This window comes from Diuraphis noxia, unplaced genomic scaffold (assembly GCF_037042655.1).
Source record: "Diuraphis noxia isolate RWA-SAM2 unplaced genomic scaffold, SU_Dnox_SAM2 contig0002, whole genome shotgun sequence".
NCBI classification, from domain to species: domain Eukaryota; kingdom Metazoa; phylum Arthropoda; class Insecta; order Hemiptera; family Aphididae; genus Diuraphis; species Diuraphis noxia.
Window position 1 is genome coordinate 37,620,104 of NW_028301712.1, and position 13,299 is coordinate 37,633,402.

General features: G+C 29.9%; 1 protein-coding gene and 1 pseudogene across 3 annotated transcripts in view; both read right to left on the reverse strand.

The window, feature by feature from the left end:
- The window catches only part of LOC107162913 (uncharacterized), a 76,297-nt gene that overhangs the window by 16,865 nt on the left and 46,133 nt on the right, over positions 1-13,299 (reverse strand). Inside the window, exon 3 of one of the 2 annotated variants that reach the window (XM_015510073.2) lies at positions 3,320-3,383. The exons of the other annotated variant lie outside the window; for it this stretch is intronic. The gene's annotated coding sequence lies outside the window, so the exon portion shown is untranslated. The remainder of the gene's footprint in view (positions 1-3,319; positions 3,384-13,299) is intronic. 2 annotated transcript variants of the gene reach the window in all.
- On the reverse strand, positions 7,186-10,049 carry LOC149058415 (uncharacterized; annotated as a pseudogene). The gene is made up of 3 exons (XR_016190082.1): positions 10,007-10,049; positions 7,536-7,883; positions 7,186-7,318 (listed from the first exon to the last, which is right to left on the reverse strand). The product of XR_016190082.1 is annotated as an uncharacterized LOC149058415 (transcript).

Genomic DNA, 13,299 nt, shown 5'->3' on the forward strand with positions numbered 1-13,299 from the left:
ATAATATGTTGGCCCAATACGAATGACCGGCGTATATTCGTCATTAATAGATTGAGGTTAAGGTATCTTAAAACTAACGTATTTTTCCTACTTGTATTCGCATATAAATAATATACATTATGTTTGTAGCGGTTGTCGTAGTAGAGCCACAGCTTGGCTATATAACTAGTGGTTCGCAATAATTTACAGATTTTTTTTTAGATGGACAACGCATTCAGTTGTTGTTAGTAAACACACATTTGGAACGCCGAGCAGACCATGAACGCGACTACAACAAATACCAAATTTAACGTCGGCGTCGATCTATCCAGTTTATGATGCATTATAAAATAAAATATCTAACGGTTATTCCATCGATTTCGTTATTTATGAAACAGGATCGAAATTTAACGCCCCGGTTTTTGGTAATTTAACGTTTATTATAGGTAGGTACTCAACACTTTATTTAATCAGAACAAGGATTAAATACAGAAACAAATCTAGTTGAAAATATTTTAAAACTGTATTTACAACACTACGTCAATGTATACGGTCTAGGGTCTAGTTATTTAAATCTAATATTAAACTACGATATTTTAATTTATCTGTTGGATGTAACTGTTATGTATTTAGGATATTATAACCAGCTTGAAAATTCATATTCTGTTGAAGTCGGTATGCAAGGTTATAAAATCTTATAAATCATATTTTATTTTTACATTTTAATATTTTATTTACGAAAGATATTCAATAGCATTCTATAAAGGCATCGTAATACATACAATTTAATATTATAACTTAAATAATTCTATTTTATTCGAATTATTATCTTAGTGCCGCGTTTAGGGATTTCAAATAATCAGTGTCCGGGATATGTGCACTCCTTCGTGTACCGGAATTGCCTATACAACACGCCCGCCAAAACCCTTGAGATTTTACTACCGAAACAGATTGTAGAAATAGAATTGGTTATCAGCTTAATGAAAATTAAATTTGAACTTAATCGGTTAACACTTTCTTGCCAATCGATGATTAATCCACTGGCTCAACTCCTCTAGCGCAAGCGGGTACATCATACACAACCACAAACGTGACCTAATTTCCAGTAGTAGGTACATTTCTATTATTATTATTATTATTATTAATTTTTTTTTTTTAATGAGAAGCCGCTGACATTGTCCTCAGTGCTCACGAAATGTGCTCGTTATTCATTTGGCCTCATGTCTAGTTCTATAGTACTAACAATCAACAATTTCAATGAAAGAAAAAACTAACAATTTTCATCGTGCACCTATTATTGTATCTACTTCTCTGTTAGCCTTCAATAATGTTTAGTTTGTCAAACTCATAAATATTGTGGCTGAGAGGCAAGAGCATGCATTAAACAATTTTTTATTATTTGTTTTTGTTAATAATTTATATTTGATTGTTTGTTTCATTCACTTAAATCTACGGTCAAATAATGATGTTTATTTTAGAATTCAACATATTTTTTATTCTATTCTTAAAACTATTATACAATTATTTTCGGTTATTTGATTGAATAACATGTGTACAACTTTATAACTATATTATAATGTTAATATCAACAATTTTTAAAACTTATTGAAGATGTACGTTATTAATTTTATAAATATTTACATTATAAAATTATAGAGATACATCATGTATAGATTTGTAATAAAATGTAAACAACGTTGAAAAATAGTTTGAAGTCATTTTAATAATACATTGTTCTTGTGTTAGAAATGCATTTGAATTCGAAAACAAAAATAATATTACAATTTAGATACGATTTTTAATGTGCTATTTTATTAAATCTCATCTTAAATGTTCAACAAAGTGTAATAATATTACTGATGAAATAAATAAATAATTAAATCATCTTATATGTTCAAACCTTAAACTATAATTTGAGTAAACTAATAGAAATATTTTAATTTGTGTACTCAAAATATAAATTCCTTATTTAAAACGTACGTTTGTATTCAATCAATTCCAATAAATCTCATCAAATGGAAAGCGTTTTAAAGCTGTAATTATACACAATTAGATAGGTACACGTATACCTATATAAAGTGTTGTTACGAAATGAGAAGAATTTACGAAAACATCAGTCATCTTTTTCAACCATGCATATAGTTTCACGCAGGAAATAATTAGCTGTGCTTATGAAGTATTTACATATATTATTCTCTCATCAAAAACCTAAATAGTAATTAAGAAACCGTTACTACGAGTAGTATTTTTAATTTGTTTATTCTTCGAAAATTTAATTTTAGTGTAAATTAATAAGAATATATATTGCGAGACTAAATATGGTAAATTTTCGGCCTTAATCGTTATGATAATAAGCCCTCTACGTATTTAAATAGGTAATAAACTTATCACTGCTATGTTCGGTGAGATTTTTAACATTTTGAACGATTCTTGGAATTAATCCAATTGGTTATAAAACATACACAAAATTATTGGGTTCTTACATCGTGCTTTTATCAACAGTATTCTACGTTATAGAACCGGCCAGATTCAAGTAGCTACAAGCTATAGGAACAACAGTTTTGAAATTTAATAAATAATAACAAATACTCCATGGCGTGTCACATTTAATCGTAATATCCATACGGGCCACTACAACCATATTATTACCATAATATTATAACATTATTCGTTTCGGATACAAACATAACATTTTGCTCAGCCGAAAACCGGTCATACGAATCAAGTGGTACAACGGCCGGGCACCGCAACCATAAATACAATGTATGTCCATAGATAGTACCAAAATTAACATATAATAGAAATCCGCATAGCATTATTAATAATATTATTGTATTTAGATGTAGGGTATAGTGTACGTATATTTGTTAGAATCAGACGGCTGTATAAAAAAATTAATAAATAAACCGCTATGCACTCTGCATTTTAAATTCCAGCGCGGATTTTCACGGAGAAAACGCATGACGATGCTTCAGGTAATTTAAAAAAATATTTATTATAATAATATTATGTATTATACTAATTGCTTTTTGGAGCTAATTTACATGTCGTTGCGGCTATATATTATATTATAATTTATCATTATTAACATTATTATTTTTAGATGTACTGCAGTTTGATGTTATAATGCGCGTGAGGTTTGTCGTGAGAAACTCTTTTTCTCTACGAATAAATAAAATCTATAACTATATATTACATGTTGTGTTATAGATTTATTATCACGACCTGCACTCTGGCAATCTATGGTTTGGCGAATTTTCTAACACATCATTATTTTTAATATTTTTTTTTGACGATAATTGGACTAGAATGTGTATAATATTATTGTCGATTTACGTACTTGGTACATCGTGCACTGACTTGAGTCATCTGAATTATACGCGTCGATATCCATTAAACCGCGTCTGAAAGAATAAAATAAATAAATAAATATACGGTCGCGCAACATATTGTAGGTACGTCTCGTGTTGGAAAATTATTTGTCTCTTTCTCTCTTTGACCAGATATATAATATTATACAGTGAAATATCGAATAACATAAATGAAGTTTATAGCACTTTATGTGAGGAATCCGGACCTGACGAAAATGACCTACAATCCAAACGCTCGTTTATATCGGCTATAATAATATTATTATGTTTTTTAATAGCATGTTCAGCTAAAGCTGGCACCCAGAGTCACGATGATGAGTTCCTTGTATCGTTTGACCGATCATCGTCATTCATTCGACATCTTGCAGTGTACCTCTATACACTGCACAAGAATAGTAGGTAAGTACTAATAATACACGCTGTTCCTAGAATTAAAAAAAAATATATATAACACTAATATAATAATATACGGTTATAAAAAGTGGTGAGAAAATCACGGAACAGGTTTTGAGTAATTAAGAAATCAGTTAGGTATATTCATCATATACAACTAATGTATAGGTGGTGCGCGCAGTCGGTACGTGCGTTATGGGATTTCTTGGCGAGCGGGCACGTAATAAGCGCGATATCATATTATATTGTTATAAGTTTATTACCTACCTACGACTATTATCATTATACACCGGAGAAGCATAAAATATTAATAATAATAACACGGTCTGATTGGCTTTATTATAATATTGTATAGCAAACGGAATTGGGTGAATTATGTACGTTGACCGTGTGCATCAAGGCAGGACGATGCAGCACACGCAAACCACGGACGATAAAAATTTCGGCCGTAAGATTCTCTGTTTTTATAAATGATTATAACGCGTACGAATATATAGGTACGAACAGAATTGTCTTGGTTATACGATGTACCGATGATCCAACGTACTTCGGAGACCCTTAAATATTTAAATGGCATAATGTATAATAATATATGCCAAACAAAAATCTTATTTTAATGCAACATTACATTATGTTTGGAATGTATGAGCAGATTGCACGAAATCATTGAAATATTTGAGAATTAAACGTACACATACCGACACATCATAATCTATTGATAAATTAGTTTTGTAATATCTACCTTAAAAAAATACAATTTACAATAATTATACTACTTCTTTATACAGATTATACAGAGTGTTACAGAGTCTTTTACAACAAATATAATATAATATATATATATCAATATTACCTACGTAAATATAACATTATAATATGTCTTTAGCATGACTAAATAATTTTATCTTAATAAGACGTTCACTCACATGACATGTTTTTCCTTACAAATGTATTAGGTAACATGGAAGATTCGCGTTCAACAGTACCAATTTTGTGCTGTTACCTTCAATGATTGTATAATAGGAATAGATTTATGATTAAACTTAAATGTAAGAATATAATCACTATGTATGTACGATGGTTTTTTTAAGAATATTTTAGTTAATTAAGTTCTAACTTATGCGTACAGATTATTATTTTATCGTAATATTTTAGATAAACATGATTCACTATAAAATAAAATCACTTTTGATGCAATTAAATTCAATGCAAGAGTATATCAAATTTTTTTAGTATTTAAGTTAAAAATAAATTGTTTTAAAACAATTTGTAAAAATAACACATTAAATTGTATAAAATAAAAAATGAGCTATTTTAAACTAAATATATAGGTATGATTTACAGCATATAGATTAACAAAAGAAAAAAGTCGTGCATCAATTGGATCGTAAATAGTTACGTATTTTAATAAAACATTATAAAGATTTAGTTGAAAACTCACATAATGTAAGTATTAAAAAGACAGGGTTACTAAAAATGATTCAACTGTTGCTTGGCACATGGCCTCCTAGGTCACCTGATCTTACGCCATGTGACCTACTTCTTTTGGGGATATGTTTTTATACTGTGTGTTAGTACGTACCACTATACTATCAACCTGAGAAGACAAAAAACTTAACGTGGTTAATTACAATGGATACGATGGAGGAAATAGAATGGGATGAATTTGGCTATTATAAGATGTTGTTTGTGTAACCAAGGGAAATCAAACAAAATATTTTAGAATTACCGTAAACTACCAAAATTGTTTCAAATATTATTTATCAATTGATTGTATTAATAATTTTAACTAAACCTAAACCTAAACACTTAAAATATGTTATAATCATTTGAAACCAGATAAATACTGATTGTTGTATGTTATTATACTTAAGTACCGCCGATTTTCTAAATAGCGTTTTCGGAATCATAATATTAATTCATATAAGCATGTTAGTATAATACATAAAATATAATTTAAACGCACGATAAATAATATTATTGGCGACCAGACTATGATTTGCCGACGAGTTTAAGCATGCCTGAAAAACAGCGGCAGCGGTCACAAAAATATTTCAGTTTTAAAATGTTGTTTATTAGCTGCTGTTTACGGGCTTAAAAAGTTCTATACTTAAACGAGTATAATAACGGATCTGAAGACGTATAAACTTGTTCTGTTTGGGTATTTTATATTTTGTAATGACATTATACCCGGGCAATCGTAGCGGTCCAGGATCACTAAAATAAAAATACCATAATTTTTTAGGTCAACACAGTAACATTATTATTATACAAATGGTATTATATTTGAAAAAAATTTAAAACACCTATACCTATGTGCGTGGTAGGTGAAGTATAAATGATAATATTATATAGATAGGTACCCTATACTGCCACTAATCATGAACAAGAAAATATAAGAGTAATGGAAGAATACGATTTTCGACTCTAATAATAATATTATTAGATACCTATCTCACTGCAAAGGACTATATCGTCTAGTCCATTATTCGCGTATTTTTTTATCTATTATTTTATGCACATGGGGTGTTATAACGTAACGTGTGGCCAATGTTTCCAAACGGAACGCAAAAAAACGGTTAAAGAACATTATTGTTGTTCATGAACCAAAATATAATGTAACGAAACCAATTATTTAATTTAGTTTATTGGTCTTTCATATGAAAGAAAATATAAACTATTAAATTTAGTTTACTAAACTTTTTCACGAAAAACATTATAATCTTTAAAGAATTGACATGAGGAGCATCATAATCTATTAAGTTATTTTAACAATTACTACAAAAAAACGTTATAACTTTTTTAAGTTCTTTGAAAAATTATTTAAAAAAAGTTATAACCTATTAAGTTCTCTGAACAATTACACGAAGAACGTAATAACTAATAAGCTAATACGTTCTTCAAAATTTTAATACGCCTATTATTAGATTATTATTATTATTATTATTATATACGCGTAGAACATCTCGAACTAAACCGTTCTTCGAACTTTGAAAATAACATTATGAATTAAAATTATGATTTGACTATTTAGTATTTTGGATTTAAAATTATTTTAAAATAATTATTACCTACTTTAATATCAAAATCTAAAACTTAAATTGCATCTAGTCCTTTCTTTACTAATAACTAAAATAATAATTACAAATATACCCCAACAGAATCATGTGACTCTGAAAGAACTAAAGAAGATTTAGCTAAAATAAATCCAATAGCCGATCATTTATTTTTAACAATATAAGATGATATAATATGATGATAATATAGATTATAGGTAATAAATTACTATGAGTATTAATATAGTAACATAGTACATTAATAAATAATAGTAATCAATTCATACTGTAAATGAATGATAATCAATAAATATTACAAATAAATAATAATCAATTTAAACTATAAATGAATAATAATGAATAAATTCTATAAATAAATAAAAATACTGTAGATTAATTTTTGTCAAATAAATAGTTTGATCGTACAACCATTATGTTTTTCTGTAAACTGGGTGTTATCTTATTTTGTTGATCATTCAATATGAATTTCAAACTGGAAAAAATACGTTCCACTGTGACCTATTTATCAATAAAAAATTAGCTATAGGTATTATAAATCATAATACATTAATACTATAATAAACACTACATAAAATTTCAAATATTTATATATTTTTTTTTTTTAACTAAGATACGAGTATCACTTAAAATCAAAGATATAAAAATTTTTAGGACAGATAGTCGTAATTAATAGTTTTTATTATATAAATAATTGGCCATTGTTGTAGTTACCTACCTGAGTAGTTGGTAATGCTAAAGCAACCAAAGCACATTCATACATCACTGGATAATTTTTTAAAGTTTTGTCCAAATATCCATAGTATTTTTTACTTTTATCTTCCCCAGGAAAATGCATAAAATTTACAATTTTTCTCTGAATGTCCAACACAACTTGGTCTTGACTACTAACCAAACCACTACTCCTGTCAGCCGCCGCCGTACGAAGTTCAAGCTCAGTCATCTACTTCATCTGTTTCAATATTAATATTTGATTGCTCTTCTCTAATAACAGGATCAATTTTGTGTAATTCTGAAGACAAGAGTATCAAATGATTTTTAGCTTCTCTTAGTGTATTTTCAAATACTTAATAACTAAATCATACTCTCACAATGTTATTTTAACAGTTTCGTGTAAAAATGACATTTGGCTGTTATGTAGATTACAAAACGTTAGGACGTACGTAATAGAATCATAAAATATAAATCCAGTTTTAATATTGATTATCTGTATCTGTACCATCCATTTAACAGGTATAAGTATAAATATATGATATATATTATAAAGTGTAAATGATTGTATTTACTGATTTTAGACTAGACACATAATATCATCAATTTTTATTTCCTACTTTATTGTAAAAACTATCAAATATTTTGACTTTTGAAATTCCAATAAAGTTTGTCATATATAAACTAATAGCTATCATGATAGCGATAAGCCAATAGGTATAATAATCTAGAGAAAGTAAAAAAAAATTTTTAAGTGGCCTGGTGTAACGCAGTGATATAATATCATTGAATTCAAATTTAATACAATCCATTACAGTGACTCATTTGTAACTTGCTGTACAGGAGAGTGACACCCACTTGCTCACCTTTTAAAATTGTTCATAAATTTATTTGGATTTTATAATCTATTTATGTGTACCTATAATTTAACAAAATATTATTTTATTTAGCACCTGCACTTTTTGTCTCCATTTTATAAACGTTAACGTATAACAATTCAACAATTGGAACATATTACTCTAAAACGTCTTCTGATTAAATATTCAAGAACATATAATTTTAAAGCGTTCAAGAACGTCTTATTGTACAACGTTCTTATGATTAAAATATGTTCAAGACCGTATTAATTCAAAATGTTCTGCTGCTTAAATTCACAAGAACGAATAACTTAACAACGTTTATTATGTCCATCATTCAAGAACTTTAATTTTTTAACGTTGTTTAGGTGAAATTTCAAAAAACATAAACAATTTTAACGTTTTTAGTAAAATGTTCGGTGAACCATTTAATTTATAACGTTACATCTATAACCGTTTGTTAAACATAGCTTGATTTAACGTTTATCGCAAATATTAAATAAAGTTAAAAAACAAATTATGAACTTAACCTAAAATAATTAACTGTTAAGGTCACCCTAGTGAAAACTGTTTCACATTTTTCTTGTATAATAGGTATAGCATTATTTTAAGTGAAATAAATTATTCTCAATATTAAAGTTAACAGGAAAAATTTTTAGATTACTTATATTGATACGAAAACATAAATAAACAGCTCAATATGATGTACCGGCGCCACTGACGTACATATTTTATCGATCAAACAAATGCCAGCGGTCCGCATTACAATAATATTGTATATAATATTATATATTTGTATTATCAATCACAAAAAAAATGCAAAATTGGTAATATCTGAGGGGAAAAAAGGTAAGCCACACGTGTAACAAAACGATTCGTTTACCGTGACGATCGCTCAATGTATTCTTATCTTCTTAAAATATCTCTGCGCGTACCTAAAGTATACATCTGCAAATCCCGCAACCATGTCGTGTTTACAGTTTACATATAGGTATAAGTCGTTTTCCCGTCCGACCAGAGTACTTCTTATATTATAATATATTTTTACGTCTCATTAAAACCATTTACCCGCACATGGCGGATTTGTCTCGAGAATATATTTAAAGCAAAACAAAAAAGAAAAAAACCACGAGACTTTCTCCAGTTTCATTAGCATATAAATAAATCAAAAGGTGCTCGGAAACGGCGGCCAGCCGGTGCTGCAGTGAAACATGGTTATAATATTATTATTATTAATATTATATCGCCCGCCGCCGGCACCGCTGGTGCGAATACGATAATAATAATAATATATTAAAACAATAACGATACGAGATGGTTTGTTCGCATTAATAAAACAATAAAATTCTGACTTAACATATAGGTACTACGCACTTGCGTGACGATTGTCACGGTTTCGTGTCGTTTTCTTAAGTGATACGGTACTCGTATATTATATTATAATATTATAACGACCTTAAAGAAAAACAGTCGACAATACATATATATTATAATGATATTATTACGTACACGATTGCGGCTAACACGCTTTGAAGGCACAATTGAGACAAAAGTGTGGCAGTGGCTGCAGAAAATGCATAGACATCAACCATATCATAGCGCAAAATATTATTCTTATTACTCAGAGGCGCAGTGTCAGATGGTTTAACGTCTTTGCCAAGCATCGTTAAGTCCCACCATATATTATATGTTCACAGGTAACCGCTACATTTCGCGTTACTGACTATAATATTATGATACATTTACTATTTTGATACCATTGTTTTTGTTATCGAATCGATGACAATACGCGTGTTATGATATACGGGACGTGTGTGGACGGCTATAGTTTTAGCAGTAATCACGGCTTGATTCAAATTTAAATACTATAATCAAAACAATACGTCATGCATTGAGATGATGTTACTTAAAACTCATATAGATTATAATAGTATCGACACACCGTCCAGGCCACCAACATCGTTGAACGATACGAGTATACTTTCTATTGCAGATAAGTATTTTAAAAATTATCAGTACGAGTAAATATCCGTTGTTGAGTATTGAAAATGCTTCGTTTATTATTTATTTTTCTAAATTATATTTGATAAGAGTCTATTGCATTTTAATTTACAACTGTCAATTCTATAGATGCGTATATAGGTGGTATACCACTGCAGTTCACGTTTCGCAGCTTCCAATAATTTGGCTTCCGATGAATGCTGAAATATTATTGGAAATTACTACGACTACAATTGAAAAAAATATTTTTTTCAATTTAAACATCAAACCTATATTCAATTATGACCAGTTGTTATTATTATGATTGTTAAAATAGATTTGTGCTACATTGCGTTTTTTTTTTAATAAAGTTCACGTCAATTGATCGAGAGACCCAAATTAGTGCAACGTCCTTCGAGATGAAAAGAAATAAAATTCCGGCATTAACCGAATTTCTTACCCAAGTCCTTGCACTAACATAATATTCGCAAATGTTTAATTGGACCTGTATTGCGAAACTCGGTTGACCATTATATTATAGAGACACACGCCCAACCAACCATGAGCACAGCTGACATTTCAATTTCATTATAATGATTGATGTTTTCTTAATTCAGCCACCCATTAGGTGAATTAGGAAAAACTTCCTCGCGGGTCGTACCTATATGTGTACTTTGTGCTATCATCATAATTATTGCGGTTAGTTTCTTGGAAATGTGACTAGATGGAGCACAAAAGAATTCATAAGAGGCCAAGGCTGTAACGCAAGGCTGTGTCAAAGTATAGGACTTTTTTAGGCCAGATAAACATATTCACTGACGTTTTCACGAATCGTATATGTTTCGAAATGCTTTTGACAGTACGTATAATGCTTAACAATATTATGGGCACCTGCAATCGTTAGAAACATTACCCTAGACGTTTTTTACCTCTCTCTATTGGTGGGGGTGGGGGAGTAGATGAGGAGGTGTTCAGTAAATAATAATATTTTAAGCCCTTGTAAGCAGGACATATTATTTTTATTTTCCCTAATAGGTGATCGAGTGATTAAAAATGTTGACACATTTTTTATTTTCGTATTAGAAATTTTTGATGCAAAAAAAAAATACGAACCACATATTTATATGTATATATATATATATATATATATTATATATATATATATATATATATCATGATTGTCTTAGTCGTATTTATCTAGGAGGTTATACTATATTCTTCGGCGTCGAGGTCATTAAGTACACGAATTTTATTCCTAGATGTAATGCCGCATGACTAATGCAATATAATATGTATATGTATGTACCCAGGTATTCGAGCAGCGCGGACAATGATCAATCGTGACCAGAAAACGCATTGCCAACGGAGAAGAAAAATGTACCTATATCAAGTCTGTGTAAGTTTAAATGCGCACCCGCTCACGAGTGTGTGTGTACTTGGTAGGTATACATAGACGATTATGTGCAACGCGAGACAGACGCGAAATTGTCCCCAGACGCGTGTGTCTATATTGTCTGTTTCATTTCATTCATACGACCGCGGTTACCCTTGTAACCGACGTGATTTAGACACGCCAAACCCATCGCAGGTACCTGTATACATGTTACTATATCACAACATGATACCACAGAGATTTCGTCTGCACGAAGTCGCTATAGGTACATATCGTATGGATCTCTTGATCTTACAGAGTCCTGATGCGTCCTGCGTATGTAGCGCACCGCGGGAAATAAAGCGATCAATATTTTGATAACATAATATAGACATAACCATATTATTATATGGTCAGGTAACTAGCGTAGTAGCGTCCCGGTAAAATACGATTGCGCGCATTTTACCTTTTTCATAATACGATTGCGCACGTTTTAATGGGACAATAGAACATACATTTTGGGTAAGATATATGTACGATTGCTCGTAAAACTTCATGCGATGTTGCCAACATGGGCATAAATTAATTTAGTGGTAGTATAAAAAAAAAAAATTGAAAGTAATTTAATTTTGCTTGATCTAAGAGTTTTTAATCATAATTTAGTCAAAATTCATACAGATTCAATGCAATTAATAATAAAATAGACGAACAAATCATAAAATGCATATAAATGTGTAATTCGATTTTGTTAGTATAGTAGCTGAACACATTTTTCTGTTACATCTCCATTTCATCAAATTATCTTTTCGTTTATTAATTAAACGATATTTAAATTCTTTTACCACGAGTAACGTTTTTTTTCTGCCGAACAAAATCACACGTACTTCGTTTACTGGTTCCATGAGATGAATGATATTATTACAGCAGATATTAGTAGGTAACTCAACTACATACATATGAGTATATGATGGGAATTACGATAAAAGATGAGATAATCAGATAAATACGACAATAATTATCTTAGAATTTGTATCATCGTGTTATTAAATTTGGCAATATTGCACGATCGAGTAATCGTATTTAACACGCGCAATCGTAAACCAAAAGGGTATGCGCGCAATCGTATTCTACCCGTAGCGTCCACCGTATCGGAATATTATAACCGTCGAAGATTGCCCGTGCTCGTGTTTATTACACGTAATCCGAAATCGTGTTGTTGTAAATACGATCCGCCGCGGACTAACGAGCTTACACACAATAGAGATTAATGGAACGCCGAAAATATTTTGAATTTTATTCATCCGATATCGAAATATAATTGTATGCAGTCGGTGTACATATTTATAATATGTCAGCCGAGGACGTGTACCTATGTCCATAACAGCAACTACAGTGGTTTGCGGCCACAAATAATTATTATTAGATATAAATCTGAGATTATATACCATATATATATATATATTATACATAAATATGCACATGGGTGTATATAAAATATTTTTAATGTAGACGATAATCGACCGGTAAAAATCCAGAGCGGAATTACATGCGCCAAACGTGTT